We start from the raw sequence: 27,362 nt of genomic DNA, 5'->3' as shown, positions 1-27,362 counted from the left end.
GGACAGTCTGTAAAGTACTCCTGGATGTAAACACATTACATAAGGCAATAATCCATTGCATTTTAATATATTTCACCCTTTGTTTCAAGCAAAACAAAATGTCTATTTAGCATACTAGGGGCATCCAAGTTCCTGAAAATTGTCATATTTCATTGTAGTTCTAACTGGCTTGTCAAGTGATTTTTCTGATTATTCTTTAGCACAGCCTGAATCAAGTGATATTTTAGCTACTCTAACTGTAACTGCCTGCTGTGGAATTGTAAGTACCATGTGGATTTACAGCAAAGCACTGAGAAATGCTGGTTTCACAGCAGAAATGTTTTAGGACATCATATTAGTCAGCTGCTTTTTTTTTTATAGTAGGTCTAATGTCAGAAGGCCTTTTTTTTTGGAAATATTTGGGGTGTAATTTTGTCATCCATAGGAGACTATAGCTAAAGACCAAAATGTTTCCCTAAAGAACATCAATTGTGCATTTATACTAAGTTGTCAAAAAATAGGATACTGGAAATCCTAACAATTTCAAAATACTCTGTAATGTAAAAAAAAAAAGATCTGTATATAGGCTGTCATAGGGGAGCTGATGAAGGAAACATGTTATGAGCGGAGCAGGTATGCTGCTATTTCTTACATTGCTTTGAGAAAACTCTAGCTGCCATATTATTAAATTGCAAATTTTACAGGGCTAACAGTATAAACCACATTAACTATTAAACCAATGATAAAATAACTAGGTGAAAATTTAGTCCAACTGATAATGTGACAGATGTCTTAATTACAACAGTGATCTAGTCACAAAACACCCATCCTCCAATAAAGTGCTCGGTGCTCCAAAGTTCATTATAAAAGTGCTGAAGTGCTACAGGTAAACATGACGTGCAGTGTGGCACACAGCCCCTCTTGTACCCTGAATGGATCACTGTTGTAATTAGAAAAGCAGGAAACCCCCCATATAGTGGGACTCAGGGGCGTAACTACAAGGGTTGCAGGGGTTGCAATTGCAACCGGACCCCATGCTCCAGGGGGCCTGTGCGGCTCCCCTGTACACCTGGATAGGAGGGGTGGCAGGGGCAGCATGTAGGGAAATCACTGTTCTCCTTTTTTCCTCCTGTAGCTGCAGGAGGAAAATGGGAGGAGATTGGTTCCTCTGTATGCTGCCCCCGGCACTCCTATCCAGTTCACTTGTGTCCTGCTGTCTCTGGGCCACTGTGTGCAGGACTATAATAAAGGGCCCCGCAACAAGAGTAAAGGGCCCCAGGATCAGTGGGAAGAGCCCCATGCTTGAAGGGAAGGGCCCCAGCCAGGGGTCCGGGGGGCCCTTTATGGTTTCCTGAAGGTTCATGGTTATGGCCCTGAAGGTTCTAGTTATGCCTCTGGTGGGACTTGAGGCTCAAAAATTATAATATAAATAAATAAATATATATATATATATATAGCATTACTCCCATGGGAGCTGCTGAGTGTGGGTTCCCCCGGGTTACCATTTACAACAGTAGGACATTTAAGCATGTTTCCAAGTGTGATTACCTCAGACAAGAACCAGTCCAGTTTCTTTGTTTTTTAGGATGAATTAAGAACTTGGATAGGAGAAGGGATGAGTGGGATACTCCAACAACTGAACTATGCACAAAATAGGCAGGAACTATACAGAACTACTGATTGACGCTGGTTAACGCTGACTGACGCTGGTCACGGCTAGGCCGTTTAATTTAGCTTCACTTTTGACTGTGAAAAGCCCTTTAAGCTCCCTAAGGTACTCCTTCCTGAGGTAGCTGACTTATAGTGTAGACTGTACTGCTGAGACACTTCAGGGCCCTTCCTTGCGCCCTCTTTATTCCCTATTCTTCAGGTCTTCACAACTTGACACCCCCTTTACTGTAGCATCTCGGGTTAGCTGGCTCTCTGATCCCCTTATATAACATAAATTGTGCAGCGCTCAAATGTTAAAGTGAGTACAATGGGATACACACTGAAATGCAAAAATAAAGTCCAATATTCAAAATTAGACAAAAAAGGAAGGTGACCAGTCCCACATAGAAGAGTGAATACTTGTGATAAATCCCACACCAAAAAGAGAATATAATTCGCTCACCAGATGGCATGGACCCAAAGTACCTTACAGCAATTGGGTCATGCAGGCTGAAAGTGATGATCTCCTTGGAACAGATGGCAGAGGCTTCCACGAATTCTCCTCCAAATGGTGGATATAGGAAGGTCACTCAAGGATGGTACACGTATGGATATCTGGAAATCCTCACTCAGAAAGGTGTATGTGGGATAAGTCGAAAAGACACCATAGCGTGATACCGTTTAAATGGTTTATTAAAGCAAAGAAAGTAATGCACTTACAATAGTTCAGATGGTAAGAAGCATTCAATACAATTCGGCACTCTTGACAATACTAATGCGTTTCATTACACATAACATTTTCAAAGGAATTAGCCTGGTGCCTGAATCAACATACCTTGTGTTTATAGAGTTGTATAGGAGCAGCTGATAGAAATCAAAAAATGATGACAAACCGGACCATTCCAATATGGCGCCGGCATGTAAATCAAGCCTCCTTTTAGTGCACCAATTAGGAGGTATCTTCATTATTAAGAACCAATCCAAATGGGCATTGTTTCAATATCTCACATTGTTGTGGCAATGCCACATTGGCTTGTGGTTCAAGCCTCCCTATGAATTCAATCAAAGGGGCCGTTCCGTCGCCAGGAAATGACACTCTGGCTCAAAAATGTGGGACTGGTGACCTTCCTTTTTTGTCTAATTTTGAATATTGGACTTTATTTTTGCATTTCAGTGTGTATCCCATTGTACTCACTTTAACATTTGAGCGCTGCACAATTTATGTTATATCTGGTTGCCATCACAGTCTGTTGGAGTGTCAGCGGCTATTTGTTCACTATTTTTGTTAGTGCAGTATTTTTTACCACAATCTCTGATCCCCTTGACCTTTCTGGAGTGGGACCCTCTCTTAGGCAGACCCCTGGGCAGATCTTTAGTACTCACAAAACTGGTTTTCCAGAAGAATCCTGCCTCACAGCTCCACTTGGTCAGCACACACTGGATCCTCTACAGCAGTGGTCCTCAACTCCGGTCCTCAGGGCCCACTAACAGGCCAGATTTTAAGTATTACCTTGGGGAGATGCAGACTAGAGTACTGCAATCACTGAGCAGCAAATTATATCACCTGGGATGGATTTCAGTTATCTTGCAAACCTGGCCTGTTAGTGGGCCCTGAGGACCAGGGTTGAGGACCACTGCTCTACAGTACAGCTCATCCCCTGGTCCCTAGGCCAACTGCCTGGACCACCTTCCTCAGCAACAGGAGGAGAGACAGTCGTCACCCTCCTCCTGGGACCTGGCACCCCACCAAAAGACACCCTGTCACATGCTCTCCTACTATTTATGTGAAATCCCAGGATGCATTGCAGGAATGGCCTCCCACTGGAACCGACATAAAACAGAGTGTGCCACTGGCTAGGTTTCCTCCACTGTCCAATAAGGTCCCTCATTAACTGCAGTGGGGACACTCCTTCAGACCCAGTGAATCACACTTAGAAACATGTGACAAGCTAAACTAGTAGATCAGACCCTCCTGATAAGCAGAACAGGGTCACAGATATGTTTTGCCTAGCACCTACCTGGGAGGGAGCTACATCTATATATATATATATATATACTGAACAAAATTCTAAGCGCAACAATTGTTTTTGCCCCCAGTTTTCATGAGCTGAATCCAAAGATTTAAGAAAGATCTAAGAAAACCGGGATTCATCCGTGAAGAGAACATCTCTCCAAAGTGCCAGACGCCATTGAATGTGAGCATTTGCTCACTGAAGTCAGTTACGACAAAGAACTGAGGAGGAGGACGGGCATTCAGATGAGCTTCCCTGAGACAGTTTCTGACAGTTTGTGCAGAAATTCCTTGGTTATGCAAACCGATTGGTGCAGCAACTGTCCGGGTGGCTGGTCTCAGATGATCTTAGAGGTGAAGATGCTGGATGTGGAGGTCCTGGGCTGGTGTGGTCACACGTGATCGGCGGTTGTGAAGCTGGTTGGATGTACTGCCAATATCTCTGAGAGACGGCTTATGGTAGAGAAGTTAACGTTCAGTTCATGGGCAACAGCTCTGGTGGACATTCCTGCAGTCAGCAAGCCAATTGCACGCTACCTAAAAACTTGCGACATCTGTGGCATTGTGCTGTGTGATAAAACTGCACATTTTAGAGTGGCCTTTTATTGTGGCCAGCCTAAGGTACACCTGTGCAATAATCATGCTGTCTAATCAGCATCTTGATATGCCACACCTGTGTGGTGGATGGATTATCTCGGCAAAATGCTAACTAACACAGTTTTAGATAGATTTGTGAACAATATTTGAGAGAAATAGGCCTTTTTTGTACATAGAAAAAGGCTTAGATCTTTGAGTTCAGCTCATGGAAAATAGGGGCAAAAACAAAAGTGTTGCATTTATAATTTTGTTCAGTATATATATATACATATTGTGACAGGAAGTCAGGTAAATCTGTGGATGTTGTCACAGACAGGAGATACACTTCTGCTTGGGTTAGACAATTCACCAATTACTATAGGGTGTCGGCTGCAAAGGCAGCAGGAAGGTGTAAAGAAGTTGAAAACCATTCAGCTGTTCGGAATGAGGAAGTTAAGGCCTCTATAAATTGTCCAAAGGAAGTCTATGGATTGCTGCCTCCTGACGCTGTGTGGGCGTGGGGAGAGGAGGACAGTCAGATGTGTGCCCCCTGAAAGCTGTGTGAGCATGGGGAAGACCTCCTGAAGCGATGTGCGCTGAGGAGGGTAACAAGTGTGAAGACTACTCAAGGTGAGGTCTTGGACTATTTCTATGTGGAAAGAAATAAATGCACTGTTTGCTATGTGAAGAGACAAGCAAAGGAATGGTTGCTATGTGAAGAGTGTGAAGAGACAAACAAAGGGATGTTTTCTATGTAAAAGGAAAGTCCAATGGACATTTGTTGTGTGAAGAAAAACATGGACTATTGAGTGTCTGCTGTAGGATCAGCAAAGTTTGCCCAACAGTAGGTTGGAGACAGACTCCGTAGGTAGGTTCCTGTATGTGAGAAGGTAGCCGCCCACAGTGGCAAGGATTTATTTTGTGTTTTATTTTTATTTTGATATTTTTGACGCTTGCACTTGTGTGAAGAAAATTGCATGAATAAACCAAACTGTTGTTTGCAACCACTTCTCGGCCATCTCCCTGTGTAACGAACCCCAAAGGGGGTCATCCACACCCGCCACCGAGCTAGTCCCCACAATATATATATATATGTGTGTATATATATATATATATATATATATATATATATATATATATATATATATATATATATATAATAAAAACGGGGGGACAGAACTGTCTATAAAAGTTGAGATATACATTAAATCATATGGTATGGTACAGAGTCAAGGTAGCTCCTTCTTCAGGGAAAACTCTGCAAGAAAGGCAGTATAATCTATTGTACATAAATGATACATAAATAAAACTGCATTTTAGAATATAGTTTTTGAGCCTCCAACGTCCCATTATTTGGGGGGGGGGGTCCCTGCTTTTTTAACTTGCAAAACAAAGTTTATTGAAGTACACAAAATAACAACATGGTACAACAGAGTCCAAGATAAATCAAAACAGAGGAACATCGTAAGTCTGTAGAGGGCAAATAAATGAAACAGCAGGGAACATACTGGGATATACACCATACAATATTGCGTCCACTATGTAAAGATGGAATCAATACAAAAAGTAAGACGAGGGAACTACAGAGTAGTTATACAACGAGATCGCCCACGAACCTGCCCATACCAAGCAGTATGGGGCACACATCAGCCAATGGTCACTGAAACCCCAGGGGCAATTACAGATGCTAATTAGCCCAAGTGCGGGAGTTTTCCATCCACCGTCCCCAGACCATGTCATATTTGGATGGGCAACCTCTATGGCGATAGATCAGTTTCTTATATGGGAGGGTCGAGTTAACCTCTGATAGCCAAGTCCGAAAGGAAGGGGGCTGTGCCCGCATCCACAATTTAGCGAGGAGCCTGCGGGCATGAAAAAGGGCTTCATGGAGAAATATAGACGTAAATTTGTCTATATCGTCATCAGGAAAGAGACCTAAAATACATATCTTGGGGTCTAGCTGGAGCGGGGAACCCATATGGTCGTGTAGGAATGTTATAATTTGTAGCCAAAAGGATTGTATAGCGAGACATGTCCACAGCAGATGAAAGAAGGTACCAGGGTGCGTGTGGCACTGGAGGCAGCAAGGGTCCACCTCAATGTGATATTTGGAAATCCGAAGAGGGGTTAAGTAGGAACGATGCAATATGTACAATTGCGTCAAGCGATCAGAAAGTTTGGGGGAAGATACTTTAGGGCTGTCGAGGATCACGTCCCAGTCTGAGTCACCTAAATGACCAACACCCCCACCCCACCTGTCCTGCAAACTTTCCACCACCCCGTCAACAACTCTCAACCATAGCTCAAGGTACATAGCAGATATCAATTTAGACGGATCGTCACCCATAATAATAGTCAGGAGAGGTATGTCTGGCAGTGGGGGAGTCTGATCCGGGAACTGAGCCCGGAGCGCATGCCCTAGCTGAATATACCCGCAGAGCATGGAAGGTGGCAAGCCAAATTCATCTTGCAGTGATTGAAAAGACCTCAACACTGGTCCACAAAAGACCTGATGGAGGAAAAGCACACCTTTCTTCGCCCAGAGCTCAGCACCCGGAAGGGAGGAAAGTTCAGCCAGGTGAGGGTTGTGTCAGAGGGGAGTATAGGCATGGATATGCGTCAACTTTAACTTTTTAAGGGTCAGATCCCAAATTCGTCTGTGTAAACAAATCAGAGAGGTAGGAGCAGTCCGCAAGGGCGGCGGGTCATGACCACGGAGTATCACTTGGAGAGGGGAGTGGGATGCCTGGCTCAGATGTCCGCAGAGCAGGGCACGGTAACGGGCGGCCTCCGAGTTATGGAAGTGGTGAAAGTGGGATAGCTGCAAAGCCACATAGTAAGTATGAAAATCCCACATAGCCACACACCCCCCTCGTAGTCAGGTTTTTAAGTGCTACCCATGGGAGTTTATGATGGCTCCGGCCCCAGACAAAGGAGTTCAGGATACTATCAATTATTTTAAAGTATTTAAGGGGAATAAGAGTCGGGGAATGCCAAAAGATATAGAGGGATTTGGGAAAAAAAATCATCTTCACAAGATTTACCCTTCCCGTCACGCCTAGGGGGAGCCTGGCCCACATCTGGACATGGAGCCTAAGCATGGAAATAAGAGGCTTGATATTATCCATTACATATTCAGAGGGCGATCTGGTCACTAGCACACCTAAGTAACGTATACGTGAGACCCTAGTCAGGGGAAGCAGTGCAGAGGCCTCTATGGGGGGCGAGGGATCCAATGGCAATATCTGTGATTTTTTCCAGTTGATACGGAGACCCGAATGATGATTAAATTCATTAATAAGATGAAGAGCTGCAAATAGCGATGATCTGGTGTCCTCAAGGTAGAGCAGCATGTCATCCGCATATAAACCCACAGTCTTCGTGACAGGTCCCAGCTGCAAACCCTGCACCCCCGGGTGCTCCCAAAGTGCGATGCCCAGGGGCTCCACAGCAAGGGCATAGATAATCAGAGACAGGGTGCCACGGCTCAAGGGGAAGGGGTCAGACAACCATCCATTCACAGCAACTCTAGCAACAGGGCGGTAATATAGCAGCTTAATCCAATGAATGAAAGAAGGACCATAGCCAAAGTTCGCCAGACATTCCCATAGGTAACCCCACTCCACAGTGTCGAAAGCTTTAGCAGCATCAAGGGTAACTACCGCCCTTGCCCCCACCTGGTCATTGCTTGCCTGAATATTTAGGTACAGGTGCCTAGTGTTCATGGCCATGTTCTTTCCGGGCATAAACCCTGTCTGATCAGGATGGATCAGGGAAAGAATGACACGAGCAAGACGTCTGGCGAGAACCTTAGCCAGGATCTAAATATCAGCCTGTAGGTAGGATATTGTGCAGTATGTAGCGGGGTCCTTGCCAGGCTTGGGGATCACAATAATTGTGGCTTCCCACATTGAGTCCGGTAAGACGTCGGTATCGTACGCATGAGCATAAGTGAGCAGCAGTTCAGGGGCCAACACCTTTAGAGTAAGAAGCATAGAAGTCGAGGGGTATACCATCTTAGCCCGGGGCCTTAGCAGAGGCAAGGGAAGCAATGGCATCGGCAATTTCATCTACAGAGAGTGGGGCTTCCAGGTCTGATTTTTGTGACTCAGAAAGCTGGGGGAAGTCTATAGGCTGCAGGAACTCCCGAGTCTCTGACACCTGTACAGTCACCTGGGAGGAATACAGTGCCCCATAAAAGGAGCGGAACTGCACGTCTACCAGAGAAGGGTCAGTTATCAACAGGTCATGAGCATCCAATAAGGAGATCACCTCCGGCGGCCTAAACTCCTGGTGAGCCAGGTAAGCCAAAAGCTTACCCACACGTTCCCCATGCTCGAACACCCGCTGTCTGCAGAAGAAAAGTTTTCGCTTTGCTTGTTCATAATACAGTTTTTCAAGAATGCGGGTCTGGGATTTGAGTGCGGAAACATGCACTGGAGAGGGGTCTTGGGAGCAAGAGGCAGTGATCGACTCAATTTGTGTGAGCACTTGGCGAAGGATAGTCTGGGATGACGCTTTCAACCAATTAAGACATCTAGTCAGAGTAGAACGCACGTGTAACTTAAAGGTTTCCCAGACACTAGACGCCGAGGCCATATCCCTGTTGGCTGTGAAGAAGAACTGCCACTCACGAGGCAAGTCCTCCTGGTCAGAGAGGGCAACAAGCCAGAATGGGTGTAGCCCCCAAGAGTGAGGTACAGCGGGGGGGGTCAGGTCTAGGGTAGCCCAGCAGGGGGCGTGGTCAGACAGTGATCTGGGTGGAAGCCAGCATTGATCAATATGGGGAGTAGCAGGTCCGAGATGAGAATGAAGTAGATATGGGAGCTATACGGGGGGGGGGGGGGGGGACATAGCACGCTAAGATAAGATAGGGTCTGGCACACAAAAGTACATGGAGAAAAACAAACCTGCCCTGTGGGTCAGTATGTACACTAAGCAAGGAAAATTGGACCATCTTGGCAACCAAGACAGAAACCCCTCTGGAGTGGGTGGTAAACACTGAATTGTAGGCCCAGTCAACCTATGGGCGACGCAGTGCCAACTGAATCTGGCCTGTGGCAATGCGTCTCCACTAGAATTGCCACGTCAGCCCTATAGGATTTGAGGCAGCTAAAGATTGCAGAGCTCCCCAGGTGACGTTTAGGAGAGCTCAAACACTTAAAAACATTCTGGCTCCAAGTAAATTACATTCCAACAAAAATAGATTGCCTCTTGACATAAGATCATATTTTGATCATAGGACCGGAATATTTCAATGCAAGAAAAGAGGGTGTCTAACGTGCCAGTCCATCCCACATGGATTGACTGGCATTAGAGACAAGAAAGGGAGATTGTTTAACATCAAACAATTTATTACATGCTCAACGGAGTTTGTGGTCTATGTCCTTAGGTGCCCCTGTGGCCTGCTCTACATAGGTGAACACTGCAGACTTATTAAGAAAGGATGTGATAAACATAGCGTTCCCTGGCATTTTTTACACACTCACCATAAGGACACCTCTGTTTTAGAAGTTATGGCCATAGATTCAATCCCCAAGGGTTCATTGACGGACAATGAGCTTTTTTTACTTCTTTGCAAAAGGGAGGTATTTTGGATCTATTGTTTTGGGTCTTTGGTCTCCCAATGGTCTTAATGAGGACTTGGAGGTTCACAACATAGTGTGAATCCTATATCGAGTAATTCTATTCATGTGGTATATTTGGCTATTTCTTACATAAGTATCCACCGTTATTTATTTCCCTCTCTTGTTTTTTGCCTACGGCCACATCACCCTGAATGTGCCTGATCTTGTCTGATCTCGGAGGCTAAGCATGGTTGGGCCGGGTTAGTACCTGGATGGGAGACTGCCTGGGAATACCAGGTGTTGTAGGCCTTTTTTTTTTTTTTTTTGCGTAGGTGCATTAGCGATTAGCACAATAATTCTTAATTCATTCTGATGTGTGCATGTATCACACTTTGTGCAAAAAGGTAAATCAGCGCAATTAAATATAAAGTGATATAGTGTTAAGACCCAATAATTTGGGACACATAAAGAAAATACAGCAGCTATATAAAACCTCCTTCACTAATGGGAGAAATGAACTATAGACGAATATGTATACAGCGCTATATAAAATCAAATAAAGTGACAATGCGCATCATATAAATAAATAAACTTGCTTACAGTGCAATATATATTCCTCTTAGGTGCAATATATAATGTCCATAAAGTGCATTCAAAGTAAAGTGCATAGGAGTCCACTAAAATATAAATATAACCGTGGTTTAAAATTCAATAAAGTGCTTGATAAATGTTTCCATATAAAAGTGCAAGTGACTCCACCACCATTTAGCCACCAGATGGCCTCTCACCTCACTGAAGCATTAAACCAGCATTGAATCCTCAATAAAAAAATGCCACTTCCTGGATCGATCTCACTGAAGCATTAAACCAGCATTGAATCCTCAATAAAAAATGCCACTTCCTGGATCGATCTCTCACCATCCCATGGACATGATATGTGAATAAAGATAATGAGGCATCTAAGTGTACACTGCTATTATACTTTAATTGATTCACATTCAAATTAAAATTGCACTCACATGAATCGGCAAAATGGGCTTGTACCAAAAACAGTAGCTGTCGGGAGCCGTGCTCGTGGGTCGCCGCTCGTCCGTCCAGGTCTCCGTCCCCTATACGCGTGGCGTCTTATGCTTTCGCATCACTTATGCTTTCGCATCACGACTTCCTACTGAGGAAGTCGTGATGCGAAAGCATAAGACGCCACGCATATAGGGGACGGAGACCTGGACGGACGAGCGGCGACCCACGAGCACGGCTCCCGACAGCTACTGTTTTTGACGTGTACGGTCCACACAAGCCCATTGTGCCGATTCATGTGAGTGCAATTTTAATTTGAATGTGAATCAATTAAAGGATAATAGCAGTGTACACTTAGATGCCTCATAATCTTTATTCACATATCATGTCAATGGGATGGTGAGAGATCAATCCAGGAAGTGGCATTTTTTATTGAGGATTCAATGCTGGTTTAATGCTTCAGTGAGATCGACACTGATTCCAGTTGGATAATGGCTTATCTCCCTTATGCCCTGCTCTTTTTTTGCTAATCATTTCTCATTACATGCCAGCAGGTTTCCCTTAAGTTCAGTTATTGCATAGGAATAAGTGTTTTTACTGTCAGCCATAGGAGAGAGGGTGATCAGAAGTGGAGCAATTTCTCACCATATCCTCAGATGTAGGTTGCAACTCTTCGTTGAAGTCTTCCTCATGGTCTACGGATGCTATCTTAGCCATAGCTTCCCCTTGTGAGGGCCGCTGCTGTGATTTGAAGAGATCAGGCATACTATGGGTGCTCAGTATCGAGGAGGAACACCGCAATCGTGTCCTGGAATGACGGTGGGGGAGTTTGCCCATAACCAAGTCCCTTCAGGGCAATGTTTAGGCTGGAAGGCTGTGGGTAGAGCGGAGATCCTTCTCTAAGCTGCCATCTGCACTGTGTGTCAAGCCACACCCCCTAAAATGTCTTTATATGCTATAACTAGAGTTGAGTGAGCACCTGGATGTTCGGGTTCGGCGGGTTCGGCCGAACTTGAAAAAAAGTCCGGGTTCGTGACCCGGACTTAACCCGAACTTTGTCCCGATCCCGAACCCCATTGGAGTCAATGAAGACCCGAACTTTTGAGCACTAAAATGCCTCTAAAACACACATGGAAAGGGCTAGAGGGCTGCAAATGGCAGCAAAATCATCTTAAGAGCATGGCAAGTGCTCTGCAAACAAACGTGGATAGGGAAATAACTTAAAAGAACAGAAAAAAACTGAAAAATAAAAAATAATCATCTTGAATGATGTAGGAGGAGGATGAGGCCCATATGGAGTAGGAGGTTGAGGTGGCGGAGGATATGATGGTGGATATGGCGATGTAGGTGGAAGTGGCGGCGGCAGTGGAGGAGGAGGACGAGGTAGCCAACGCTGGTTTTGGTTTTTAATAAAACAAATTTTTAAATTCGGGTACACCCCAAAAGAGTAAGAAAGATCAAATCCGGCAATGGCTGGGTAAGGCCGGTATACATGACTATTCTACACAAGGTACGGACAAGTCCTGTGGGATCCATGCCTGGTTAATTTTAATGAACGTGAGCTTGTCCACATTGGCTCTGGACAGGCGGCTGCACTTGTCTGGGATAACGCCCCCAGCCGTGCTAAATACACGTTCAGATAATACACTGGCTGCAGGGCAGGCCAGCACCTCCAAGGCGTAAAGGGAAAGCTCAGGCCATGTGCCCAACTTGGAGACCCAGAAGTTGAAGGAGGCAGACCCGTCATTCAGTAAATCTAGGCGTGTGCACACATACTGCTCCACCATGTTAGTGAAATGCTGCTAAGACATTCCATATCAGCTGCTGGTGCTGCTGCTTGTTGTGGCGTGCTGACAAAGCTTTTCCACATGTCGGCCATGCTAACCCTGCCTTCTGAGGTGCTGGCGGTGCTCTGGCAGCATTGACGACCTCTTCCTCCTCCTCCCCTGCCTTGGCCTTGTGCTTCCACTGTGCCCCCGCTGTCAGGTGGGAATGCCACCAGCAGCATATCTACCAGCGTGCACTTGTACTCGCGCATCTTCCGATCACGCTCCAGTGAGGGAATTAAGGACGGTACGTTGTCCTTGTAATGGGGATCCAGCAGGGTGGCCACCCAGTTATCAGCACAAGTTACTATGTGGGAAACTCGGCAGTCGTTGCGGAGACACTGCAGCATGTAATCGCTCATGTGTGCCAGGCTGCCAAGAGGCAACGAAAAGCTGTCCTCTGTGGGAGGCGTATCCTCTGTGTCCTCCGTATCCCCCCAGCCACACACCAGTGATGGCCATGAGCTGGCCTGGGTGCCACCCTGCTGTGAACATGGTTCCATATCCTTCTCCATCTCCTCCTCCTCATCCTCCAGAACTGTGCCCCTGCTGGACAATTGTGTCCCTGGTGTTTGTGTGTGCAGGAACCCACCCTCGGAGCCACTTGCGAATGACGTCCCTGAAAGCCTTGGAAATGTTACCTCTTCATCCTCCTACTCCTCCTCCTCATCCTGTGCCACATCCTCTTCCATCATCGCCCAAAGTGTTTTTTCAAGAAGGCATAGAAGTGGGATAGTTAAGCTGAGAACGGCGTCATCGGCACTGGCCATGTTGGTGGAGTACTTGAAACAGAGCAACAAGGCACACAGGTCTCGTATGGTGGCCCAGTTATTGGTGGTGAAGTGGTGCTGTTCCACAGAGCCACTCACGCGTGCGTGCTGCAGCTGAAACTCCACTATGACCTGCTGCTGCTCACACAGTCTGGCCAGCATGTGCAAGGTGGAGTTCCACCTTGTGGGCACGTCACATATGAGGTGGTGAGCGGGAATGCCGAAGTTACGCTGAGGTGCTGACAGGCGAGCAGCAGCAGGGTGAGAACACTGAAAGTGCGCACAGACGGCCCGCACTTTGTGCAGCAGCTCTGATGACATATCGGGGTAATTTCAAAGGAACCTCTGCACCACCAAATTCAGCACATGCGCCAAGCAATTGATGTGTATCAAACCGGCTAGGCCCAGAGCTGCTATGAGATTTCGCCCGTTATCGCACACCACCAGGCCGGGCTTGAGGCTCACTGGAACCAACCATTGGTCTTCTGTTCAATGCCCCTCCACAACTCCTGCGCGGTGTGTGTTTTTTTCCCCCAAACAGGCAAGTTTTAAAACTGCTGTTGTCGTTTACCCCTGGCTGTGCTGAAGTTGGTGGTGAAGGTGTTACACTGACCGGAAGAGGAGGCGGTAGAGGATGAGGAAGCAGAGTAGGAGGGGTTAGAAACAGGAGGCAAACTGAAGTGCCCTGCAATCCTCGGTGGTGGAAGGACATGGACCAAACATCTATCCGCCTCAGGCCCAGCCGCCACTAAATTTACCCAGTGTGCTGTTAGGGAGATATAACGTGCTTATTGGTCCGCGTATCCGTAGTTAGGTGGACCTTGCCACAGATGGCGTTGCGCAGTGCAAACCTGATTTTGTCACCCACTTGGTTGTGCAGGGAAGGGATGGCTTGCCTGGAAAAGTAGTGGCGGCTGGGCACGACATACTGTGGGACAGCCAACGCCACAAGGCTCTTAAAACTCTGTGTCTCTACCAGCCGGAATGACAGCATTTCAAAGGCCAGGAATTTTGAAATGCTGGCATTCAGGGCAAGGGATTGCGGGTGGGTAGGGGGGTACTTCCTCTTCCGCTCCAGTGTTTGGGAGATAGAAAGCTGAGCGCTTCCATGGGACATTGTGGAGATGGTTGTTGGTGACCCAGGTGGTGGTGTTGCTGGTGGATCCTCTGTTTGCGGGGTGGCAGGTGCCACTGTCACTACAGAGGTGGATGAAGAGGCGAGACTGCAGCAGGAGAAGAGGAAGCAGGAGGAGCCAGAGACCTTTCTTTGTTTTTGAGGTGTGCACTCCACTGCAGCTTGTGCTTTGCACTTAGATGCCTGGTCATGCAGGTTGTGCTCAGGTTGAGAAGGTTTATGCCTCGCTTCAGGCTCTGATTGCACAGCGTACAAACCACTCGTGTCCTGTCATCATCAAATTGTCTGAAGAACTGCTACACTAGGGAACTCCTGTGAGCTGGCTTCGGTGTGCTCGGTCCCTTGCTGCGTTGGGCAGTAGCAGGCGTAGTGTCTAGGGCACGGCCGCTCTGCTTTTGCACCCTGCTCCCTCTTCTGCTGTGCTGGTGGCTCTGTGCGACCACTGTCTCTTCCTCCAAACTGCTCAGGTCACCTGCATGACATTCATTCCATGTGGGGTTGAGGACCTCATCGTCCTCCACATCGTCTTCCACCCACTCTTCACCCCTGCAACCCTTGACGGTCTCTACAATTCGGAATTCTGCAGCAGTTGGCACCTGTGTTTCGTCATCATCTGAGACGTGCTGCGATGGTCATCCCATGTACTCATCTGGAAACATAAGTGGTTGGGCATCGGTGCACTCAATCTCTTCCACTTCTGGGGCAGGGCTAGGTGGATGGCCCTGGGAAACCATGCTAACAGAGTCATCAAAAAGAAGAAGAGATTGCTGCATGAATTGGGACTCAGACTGCTTGGCTGATTTGCAAGGGGGTGCGGTGACAGTTTGATGGACATCGGCTGCAGGTGCCAACTCTGACCTTTCAGCAGAAGACTGGGTGGGAGACGATGTGAAGGAACTGGAGGCACCGCCAGCAACCCAATCTATCCTGTACTTGTTCTGGCCTCAACCTTTGTAGAGGCACATTAGGCCCTGCCAATACTGCTGCAGGTTCTGTCACCTACTCGCAGCTGAAGAAGGTGTTTCACCTGTGCGTGTAGCTGGCACAGATCGATCACCTCCTCTCATTGCAACAGGAGCTCCACCAGCAACACCACGACCCAGGCCACGTCCCTTATTTGACCTTCTCCTCATATTTATCAACTTTTGGATCTTCCCTGAAATGGGTTTTTTTTGCAAGGCGCAATACAACAGTATACAGCGGGTGTATCTCACACGTACAGACACAGACTAGGCCGCAATTTAATATTTTTTCCCTAAATGGGTGTTTATTGTATAGCGGACTAGAACAACAGTATACAATGGGTGTATATCACACGTACAGATACAGACTAGACTGTAATTTAATATTTTTTCCCTAAATGGGTGTTTATTGAATAGCGGACTAGAACAACAGTATACAACGAGTGTATCTTACAGTAAAAAATGCAGACTAAGCCGCAATGTAATATTTTTTTCCCTAAATGGGTGTTTATTGAATAGCGGACAGGTAAACACGTACAGATACAGACTAAGCCGCAATCTAATATCTTTTAATATCTTTCTGTCCCCTAAATAGTTTTTTTTATTGCACGGCGCAATAGAACAGTATGCAATGGGTGTATGTCACTGATAAAAGGTGTGTACATCTAATAACAATCACATGTATACACTAACAGCGCTATAAAACTGATCCCATAGTCCATAATGTGTCACATTCAAATTAATGAATAAACAGTCCAGCCAGCTGCAGCATCTCAGGTAATGGTATCCTACAGCGAATATTTAAGTACTTTGTGTAAGTGGTCATGCACCTTTACCACACCGGCATGCCCCCCAAGCAGTGCCCACGTACCTCACTGAGGGGAATATCCATGCCAAACAAGATGTATATGGCAGGAGGATTTCTCTCTCCGGAGCAGCTCAGGAACTCCACAAAAACTGATGGCTGGATCACTCCACAGATATCATGTGACATGCAAATGAAATAATGCGCTCATAGCGTAATTCTATAACCAGCGAAAGGAAAGGTTGAAACAAATACAGATAAGTTAACACAGCTGTGGAGTCTTATTGACTCCACATATAAACCCCCGGATCTCGGCAGTGAACTCATTGTTCGCTTGCTGAGAACACTGAGGGGATCCGGCCCGATCCAGGCTGACAAAAATCTTGCTAAAGGTAATAGCTTTCATTTCAATCTGAACAAAATCTCCTCTTAGTTTATGGAGGCGATTCATTCATACCCATGCCATCATTGTTTATTGGGAGGAACTAAGAGATATTTACTCTAAGGGGCTCATACAGTTAATCACTGAGTCCTTACAATTAAATGATGTTTTTTCTCCATGCTTTGGAGCAGAGCTGCAAATTATCTGTCTTAAATACATGGTACAAAGTGCTACACTGGCAATAAGATGGAACCTTTTATTTTATCATAGTGTCTTTTTTCTTCCCCCCTTTAAATAATATGGCTATTCTACATCATTAGGCCAATGGGCCTCTTGTCTCTGATGATTTTATATCTCTTCTCCCTAGCTGATCGGCCACAATTTTGCAATTTTGGGATCCAGTTGTCCCTATTTGGCGTTTTCCAGGGACTATCCACAAATATTGGCATAACTTTCTTTCCCCACAACACATACATGTGAGGTTTTACCATACAAATCAGATCAACGATACAGCCAATTTGCGGATTCAGTGGAGCGTATACAGCACCTGTTTTTAATATAAACCGGCAGGTATACAGTTTTGCTCATCACTGCACAGAATGTAAGTCACAAGTATTTCCTTGATCTCTCCTATATAAACTGATGTATTATATCATTATCTGTATTGTTCTGTTCAATTGACTGATTTTTGTCTGATCAATTACCTACAGACCACCACCCAGGGTCTCCTCCCTCCCCCCTGAAGAAGGAGTATTTATATAACTCCGAAACTAGTCGGGTCTGGAGCCTTTACCCTGAATTGGTGTGATTCATTTGAAGTGCATATGTGATGTATTCTACATAAACTTGCCTTTTATACTATTGTGTTAAATTTTGTCTTTCAATAAAATATTTAAACTTTTCTAAATCCTTGTGTATATGTGAGTGCCTAAAAAATCCCACCAATAGGGGAATTCCTTTTCTTGAGATTTCATTGGGATGTGGCACCACCGATAGCACCCAACACAGGTAACCCCCTTTTGATTTATGATAGGTAGCAAATACCACTCCCCGCTCAACCTGTGTTGTGTCCTATCTGTTTCCCCACGAAGGTGATTTCCTTCCCCCTCCCCTCCGTGGACAAACAGACCAACTTTATATATTTGATTACCTTTACTCATTATTTGAATTATAAGTTATAATCTGTTGTTGTAAATAGGAGACCAGCCTTACCGCATCAATTGAATGTGCATGTGCTAGAAGTCATTTTCATATTTTTTGATTGTATCAAGCTCACTTTTTCTCTCCAATAGTCATTGTCAGAGACCCCCATTTATTTCCTGTTCCGTTTGAGCCATCATGGCCAGCTATACGGGAGACGAATGGGAGGGTCTGATGTCTCAGTATCTCAAGGACTTTGGGCAGAAGGAGTATGCAGATGCGGATTTATCCACACTCTTCTTCCAGTTGTCCAAAGTCCTTGAGAAAAAATCAGCCAATTTTTGGCACATAAAATCCTTCCAGGACTATTTAAAAAACAAAACAAATCCTGCAGGCCTCAGAGTTCAACTTTTTCCACTCCTAGAGGATTTAAGCCCGGAATTTAAGACCAGTTGGGAACAAGCCCTGAGTGACTGTTCAGCCACTCTTATGACATTGCTAATCGGCGAATACACTCGCCGCTCGGCGATCTTAGAAAAAGAAATTGGTAGTCTATGTGATAAAATGCAAAAGTATAAAACACACAGACTTTTCGATGAAAAAGAAAAACAACTTAAACAACACCTAGAAGTACATAATCGTAACATTTTAATCAAAAAACAAAATAAATTAAATAGAGATACTATTGCCTTTGAACAGAAGAAGGCATATAAATGGAATACCAACAAAACAATGCATAATGGGCTACCAAATAGACAACACCAGGCCAATACCTCCCATCCTTCGTCCAGAAACACATCACGTGCTCCACAATATCCAACAAAACAAAAAGCTAAGGAAAGAGTTAAACGAGCACTCCAAGATGAAACACTAATTGGACAAACAATAAAAAAATCCAATATCCAACAAGAACGCACCTCCAATCTTTCACTATTTAAGCCACAAACCTCTCACTCTGACAATACCTCCCAATCACCACTAGATGTCACTACCTCCCTCACCAATATATCCACATCCAATATATCTCAGATACCTCTCTCACTTGTTTCCACCACTGACCTCCAAGATTCCACTTTTTTAGAACTGATTCATCAAAGAGTTCCTATCTTCACTCCAACCACACATTAAAAACACCCACAATGCACTCCTCCATTGTTCCCACTACCAATTCGTCACAAACGGATCTATCAGTCATTAATCTTTCCGATTATGAGTTATCCCCAGATGAAATTGAGGTCTTGTCCAAAGGCCTCAGTTTCTGCCCAAATACTCCCCTTAAGAAATTTGATTTCATAAAAGATCTCCACCTCTTTGCCCGCAAGTTGAACTTTAAGGCCATATATGATAAAACAAACATGTCCAATATATCCAAGACTCAAAAAGATCCCATCTTAGATACATTGATATCTCTGTTGGAAGAGAACGATGATCTCATCGATAAAATTGACTTGCCATCACTCCTGGCGGGTATAGACCCCAAACAACCAAACCCCATTTCAAAAACTGAATCCCTGAGGAAAAAGTCTGATAAATTTCCTAATTCCACAAATGCCAACGTTTCTGCCTTTGTAAAGCTTGTATCAAAAGAGGTCGAAAAAATAAACATTCGACCATCCAAAACACCAAACATTACGGCGAGCCAAAGATCAGCCATCAACAAACTATCACAAAATCATTTAATTACAATAAAACAGGCTGACAAGGGCGGAAACGTTGTCATTATGAATAATTCACAATACACAGCCATGTGTTACAAAATTCTTAAAAATCAGAATTGGTACCGCAAAATCACAGCAAACATTGTCACAAAGTATCAACAAGAATTCTATCAATTAATTGATACAGCATATATACATAATGTGATCCCTAAACACACATGGGAATTTATCCGCATACCATTCCCTATTACTCCAACCTTTTATTCGCTCCCTAAAATTCATAAAAATGCTACTGATCCACCAGGGCGGCCAATTATATCAGGCCGTGGTTCGATTTCCGATAGCGCCAGCAAATTGGTAGATGCCTTCCTCAAACCGTTTGTAACGGCCCTACCCTCCCACATCCGTGATACCATACATTTTCTACAGCGTATTGAGGATGTGTACGTCCCACAAGATAGCTTACTTGTCACCATTGACGTTGAGGCCTTGTACAGCTCTATCCCCCATGATCGGGGGATAGCAGCTGTGCAACATGCCATAACATCTAGCTACAACCTCGACGCCTATGGCGAATTCATCCTGTCTATTTTACAGTACATTTTACATCACAATGTATTCACATTTAATGGCTCCCACTACCTCCAGATACAAGGCGTAGCGATGGGCACATGCTGTGCCCCATCCTACGCCAACCTGTATCTGGGGGAGTGGGAGAAATTCTTTCTCACCAACGAGAGTACTTCTATGTATACGGACCACATCGCTATGTGGGTACGATACATAGATGATATCTTTATGATCTGGCAGGGTTCACCAGAACTTCTGACCAACTGTATAGACAGGATGAATCGAAATGATTTCAACTTAACCTTTACTATGAATTGCAGCAGAGATGCAATCACATTTTTGGATGTGGAAGTGGCGAGGGGTGAGGATGGTGTTCTCCGCAGTGGCCTTTTTCGGAACCCCACTGCTGGGAACACCATCCTCCATGCATCTAGCTTTCACCCTCGGTCCCTGATACATTCCATACCATATGGAGAGTATCTAAGAGCCAGACGTAATTGCACAGACTTAGAGAGCTTTCGCAAAGCAGCAGATGATTTGAGAACCAGACTCCTTGCCAGGGGGTACACAAAAACAATTCTAAAAAAAGCTTATAAAAAAAGCAATCTCTAGTGATAGAAGCAAATTATTATCCCCTAAACAAAACAAAGAAGAGGATTCAATCCTAAGAATAATAACAACATATTCGGAACAACATCCAACAATTAAAAAAATAGTATCCAAATACTGGCATGTACTAACCCTGGACCCTACCATAGGCAAATACGTTCCAGAACACCCCCACTTTACCTATCAGAAGGTACCGGCGCTAAAGGATAAACTCGTCCAGAGCGAATTTAAAAATCAAGAAAGACTAGACCCATGCAAATATAAGGGCACCTACATGTGTGGCAGCTGTAGATACTGTGGCTTCATGCTCACATCCAAAAACCCTATTCTGCCGAATGGCCAGATATTTAGGCCGAAGCATTTCGCCAACTGCCGCACTCACGGAGCGGTATATTTACTACTCTGTGGGTGCGGCTGCTTTTATGTCGGCAAGACGAAACTGGATTTTTTCAAACGTGCCAACAGGCATATCAAAAGTATTAAAACCTGTGACCCGGATTTACCCCTTGGACGGCATGCGGCGCTTGTCCATCCAGGGAAATTTCCGAAAATTACATTTTTAATCCTAGACAGGATCCACCCTAGTTCCAGAGGAGGAGACTGGAACAAGGTCCTCCTGCAAATGGAACTACGGTGGATCTATTTCCTCAAGGCCACTGAGCCCCCAGGACTAAATGAGATGGTATCCTTTAAGCCGTTTCTGGAAGGCTTCAACTCAGGAGGAATGGAGAAATGAGATCTCCTTCCTCATTTCTGATAATTGCTATACTATCTCTGGGACAATGACCATCCTGCTGTTCTAGTTTGTCACCAGCAGGGGTCAGTAATGGCAAAATTATCACCATTAAATGTATATATGTACATATGTATTCGATGCATGCATATAACTCTTTTTCTGGTTTCTGGTCTCCCAACAGGTGCTCTTGCGCTCATCTGAATCACCATGGACTGTAATCTAAATGATAACAAACCTCTTTTTTTCTTTTTACTTTTTTGTCCCTTTTTTTCCCCTCCTTTGCAAACAAATACAAAAAGTTGGAGATCGTTAAGGCCAGCCTCAATGGGGCTCTATTACAAATCTCCTTTTGAGTGAGATTTTCTTTTTCTCTCATTTGACAAGCAAAGGGAATTTTCAGTTTATATACATTGCCGGTTACTTCCTGTCCCCACAGGACGGAACAATGTGGTTATAAGCACCAGTGAATTCTTGCCAAATAGACAACCCGGCACGAGAAGCGGCCGCCACCTAGTGGCGAGCCGCATCTTGAGTCCTCTGTCATGTTAAGGTCTCGCATTGCGAGACCAGCAGACGATGACTCACACAAGGCCCCGCCTGCGTTCCACGCCGACGGGTCAGGTGACGTGCCGGTGGAACGCAGGAGCCGATCGGACTTCCGCCATATCGCCATCTGGGCCAATGGATGAACAGGCAATCAGCGAAAGGAAAGGTTGAAACAAATACAGATAAGTTAACACAGCTGTGGAGTCTTATTGACTCCACATATAAACCCCGGATCTCGGCAGTGAACTCATTGTTCGCTTGCTGAGAACACTGAGGGGATCCGGCCCGATCCAGGCTGACAAAAATCTTGCTAAAGGTAATAGCTTTCATTTCAATCTGAACAAAATCTCCTCTTAGTTTATGGAGGCGATTCATTCATACCCATGCCATCATTGTTTATTGGGAGGAACTAAGAGATATTTACTCTAAGGGGCTCATACAGTTAATCACTGAGTCCTTACAATTAAATGATGTTTTTTCTCCATGCTTTGGAGCAGAGCTGCAAATTATCTGTCTTAAATACATGGTACAAAGTGCTACACTGGCAATAAGATGGAACCTTTTATTTTATCATTGTGTCTTTTTTCTTCCCCCCTTTAAATAATATGGCTATTCTACATCATTAGGCCAATGGGCCTCTTGTCTCTGATGATTTTATATCTCTTCTCCCTAGCTGATCGGCCACAATTTTGCAATTTTGGGATCCAGTTGTCCCTATTTGGCGTTTTCCAGGGACTATCCACAAATATTGGCATAACTTTCTTTCCCCACAACACATACATGTGAGGTTTTACCATACGAATCAGATCAACGATACAGCCAATTTGCGGATTCAGTGGAGCGTATACAGCACCTGTTTTTAATATAAACCGGCAGGTATACAGTTTTGCTCATCACTGCACAGAATGTAAGTCACAAGTATTTCCTTGATCTCTCCTATATAAACTGATGTATTATATCATTATCTGTATTGTTCTGTTCAATTGACTGATTTTTGTCTGATCAATTACCTACAGACCACCACCCAGGGTCTCCTCCCTCCCCCCTGAAGAAGGAGTATTTATATAACTCCGAAACTAGTCGGGTCTGGAGCCTTTACCCTGAATTGGTGTGATTCATTTGAAGTGCATATGTGATGTATTCTACATAAACTTGCCTTTTATACTATTGTGTTAAATTTTGTCTTTCAATAAAATATTTAAACTTTTCTAAATCATTGTGTATATGTGAGTGCCTAAAAAATCCCACCAATAGGGGAATTCCTTTTCTTGAAATTCTATAACCACACTCACGTTTATTTAAAGCAAATCCCATAATAATGCACTCACAAACAAAGGATAAAAGCAAGCATCCAATAAATCAATATATCATCCCAATCCGGGATACTTGCCAGCCATCGCCGTCCCACTGTAGGTGTAATGGTGCTGGTGGCTGAGCCTGACGTGCAGAGGTAGCCTCGTGGGATCTGGTACAACAGGAACACGGACGGGTCACACTGGTGGTAGACACGGGCTAGTCTGAGGTGCGGAGTCTAAGTGCTAGCTGGTTTTCACTAGAGCCCCTGGTGGTGGGGATAGACTGCGCTGCAAGCTAACACCAGGTCGCGGTCCCCAGGGTTGCCCCACCAGGAGGTGAACACGTCCAGAATCAGAAGCAGATAAGCCGACAAGGATAAGGCAGGAGAGTGGTCACAGGAACGAGCCAAGGTCAGGGCGGGCAGCAAGCAGACGAAGTAGTGGACAAGCCGGGAGGTCGATCAGGAAGTCAACAGGAAACAGCAGGTTCAGGATCAGGAAGTACAGGTAAAGCTGCAGACAAAACAGCAATGGCTCAGTGCTGCTGTGGTGTTTAAATAGGCCAGCCTTTTGCCAATTAGTGCAATTAGTCTGCACTAAGTTAACTCTTAACTGGCAGATTCATGACAGCACTTCAGTGTACACAGGGAGTGTTCCTAACATTGCCCCCCCCTTAAGGGCAACCTCCGGGTGCCCAATAGGTTTTTCTTTTGTGGGTGACTGCGAAAGAAAGCATAGATCAGTTCTTTAGCATGGATATTCCGTTCCGGTTCCCAGGAATTTTCTTCCAGACCGTAACCTTTCCACTTTATGAGAAACTGTAATTGACCTCTCCTCCTCCTGCAATCCAAAATAGCTTCCACCTCATATTCTTCCTCCCCATCGACAATCACAGGTTCGTGTGGTTCCGAGCTTCTGCCCGGGAAGGAGTTAGGGACTGTAGGTTTTAACAAGGAGACATGAAACACCGGATGAATTCTAAGAGAATCAGGTAAGTGTAATTCATATGAGACCTCGTTGAGTTTCCTCTTGACCGGGAAGGGTCCAATAAACTTGGGTGCCAATTTCTTTGAGGGACAGGCTAGGTGGAGGTTGCATGTAGATAGCCATACCTGGTCACCTGGTTGAAGGATTAGTTCCCCTCTCCTCTTCCTGTCAAAAATCTTTTTAGAGGCTGCTTGTGCCCTTATTATAGCATCCTGCAGCAGTTTACAATTGCGGTTGAGGAAGCTAATGATATCCTGTACTGCTGGAACTGTGGGTTCAGCGGGAACGTCCGGTAAGAAGGACGGATGGAAACCGTAGTTTGCGAAGAATGGAGCTTGCCCTGTAGCAGAATGTTTAGCATTGTTGTATGCAAACTCTGCCAATGGTAGTAGGGCCACCCAGTCATCCTGGACAAATGTGGTGAAACAACGGATATACTGTTCCAACGTCTGGTTTGTCCTTTCGGTTTGTCCATTAGTCTGAGGATGGTAGGCGGAAGACAAGGACAGCTCAATCTTCAACGCGTCGCACAAGGCTTTCCAGAAGCGGGAGGTAAACTGGACCCCTCTATCTGAAACAATATTTGCAGGAACCCCATGAAGCCTAACGATCTCTTTAATAAAAACTTCTGCAGTCTCCTTGGCCGTGGGCGTATTCCTGAGTGGCAAGAAATGGGCCATCTTAGATAGACGATCAACGACCACAAAAATGGCGGAACAGCCCTCTGAGGGGGGAAGCTCCACTATGAAGTCCATGGCGACCATCTTCCAAGGCCTGTCAGGGACTGGTAGTGGCCTGAGCAGGCCCCACGCCTTGTTTCTTACAGACTTGCTCCGGGTACAGACGGTACAAGACTTCACGTACTCCCTGCAACTCTGTTCCAGATCTGGCCACCAAAATGTTCGTTGTAATAGATCCAGGGTCTTATGAGTACCAAAATGGCCCGCCAGAGGGTGGTCATGGCATAACCCTAAAACCGTCACTCGGACCTCTTCAGGGACAAAGATCTTGTCTTCAAGCCATAACAACCCATCTCTGGGTACCAGGGACACCTCAGGGAGACAGAGATTCTTTGCAGAAGCTTGCTTTATTTGGGCCATCAGGTTGGTCTGTAATAACAAAAAATTACCTGCGGACAGGATGGTGTCAGGTACTGGCACTTCCTTTGGATCATCAAACATGCGGGAGAGCGCATCTGGCTTGACATTTTTAGATCCCGGCCGGTAGGTAATATGGAAGGAAAATCTTGAGAAAAACAATGCCCAACGTGCCTGACGTGGCCTCAGCCGTTTAGCAGCTCTTAAATACTCAAGATTCTTGTGATCTGTGAAGATGAGGATAGGATGCGTTGCCCCTTCCAACAAGTACCTCCACTCCTCAAGGGCAGCCTTAATGGCCAGAAGTTCTCGATCGCCAACGTCATAGTTCCTTTCTGCTGGGGAAAGTTTACGAGAGAAGAAGGCTATAGGATGTATGAGATCTTTAGTACCCTGCCTTTGCGAAATAACTGCCCCCACGGCCACTTCTGATGCATCTACTTCAAGAAGGTAAGGAAGGGCCGGATTCGGGTGACTCAGGATGGGAGCAGTTGTAAAGAGCCTTTTCAAGGTTAGAAAGGCAGTCTGGGCTTCAGGAGGCCAATTGAACCAGGTATTCTGCTTCGTGAGCTGTGTAATGGGGGAAATGATGTCAGAGAATCCCTTAATAAATCTCCTGTAAAAGTTGGCAAAACCTACGAAGCGCTGGACCCCCTTCTTGTCTGACGGGGGTGGCCAGTCCAAGATGGCTGAGACCTTTTGGGGATCCATCTTAATTCCTTCAGTGGAAATTATGAGACCTAGGAACTGAATACTCTGGCGTTCAAATTCGCACTTCTCCGGCTTGGCATATAATCCGTGTTGGCGGAGTCTGCCGAGGACATTTTTGACATGTCCCCGATGTTGATCCAGGGATGCAGAGAAAATCAAGATATCGTCCAGGTAGACAATAACAAAGATATCTAACCAGTCTCTGAAAATATCATTTACAAAATGTTGAAAGGTTGCTGGGGCGTTGCACAGGCCGAAGGGCATCACCAGATATTCAAAATGCCCAAACCTGGTGCGAAACGCTGTTTTCCACTCATCCCCCTCACGAATACGGACCAAATTATAGGCCCCACGTAAGTCTAACTTAGTGAAAATGGAGGCTGACCTCAGTCTTTGGAAAAGTTCTGGTACCAGGGGAAGAGGGTAACGGTTCTTGACCGTGATCTTATTTAGTTCCCGATAGTCCACACAGGGGCGGAGAGAGTGGTCCTTTTTTTCCACGAAGAAGATTCCTGCCCCTGCTGGGGATGTCGATGGACGAATGAACCCCTTCTTTAGATTTTCATCCACGTATTCTTTCAGAGCCTCCAATTCCCGTTCTGACAAAGGGAAGATACGACCGAATGGAATCCCGGCCCCAGGAAGTAACTCGATCGGGCAGTCGTATGTGCGTTGAGGAGGAAGGGTCTCGGCCCCCCGTTTACTAAAAACGTCCAGGTAGCCATGATAAGGCTTAGGCACAGCAGAAAGCAGATCTGTGTCAGAGTCCAAACAGAGCAGGGTACTGGCAGGGCTGAGAGAGACCGGTAAACAGGAGTTTATGCAGTAATCAGACTGAAATTTGATCGTTCTTGTCATCCAATCGATTTGCGGGTTGTGGGCCTGCAGCCACGGCAATCCTAGGATAACCGGAAATAAAGGGGAAGCAATAGCATCCAGGCTGAGTAGCTCTTTGTGACCTGAAGAAGTGACCATAGGAAGTGGAGGGGTCTCCTGAGTCACAGGTCCAGACTTAATATGAGACCCATCTGCAAGAAAAATGGAAAGTCCTTGAGTCTTGGTTTGAAGAGGGATGTGTTGTTGGATGGCGAACGTGAGATCAATGAAACAGCTGCACGCTCCAGAATCAATAATTGCGGTGACTGGTATTGTACCTCCCGGGAGTTGAAACGAAACAGGGAGCGCTAAGTGAGTAGCACTGGCAGCGGATGCTGGATAACTTGAAGGAGAGATGGAGAGAAACTTACGTAACTTTGCTGGGCAAGAACGTACGTAATGGCCGTCTTCACCACAGTATAGGCAGAGGTTATTCTTTTGCCGGCGGTGTCGTTCT

Source organism: Pelophylax lessonae, assembly GCF_965119305.1.
Source record: "Pelophylax lessonae genome assembly, chromosome: 8".
NCBI classification, from domain to species: Eukaryota; Metazoa; Chordata; class Amphibia; order Anura; family Ranidae; genus Pelophylax; species Pelophylax lessonae.
The sequence above is the reverse complement of the archived record's forward strand: the minus strand, read 5'-3'. Positions refer to the sequence as shown.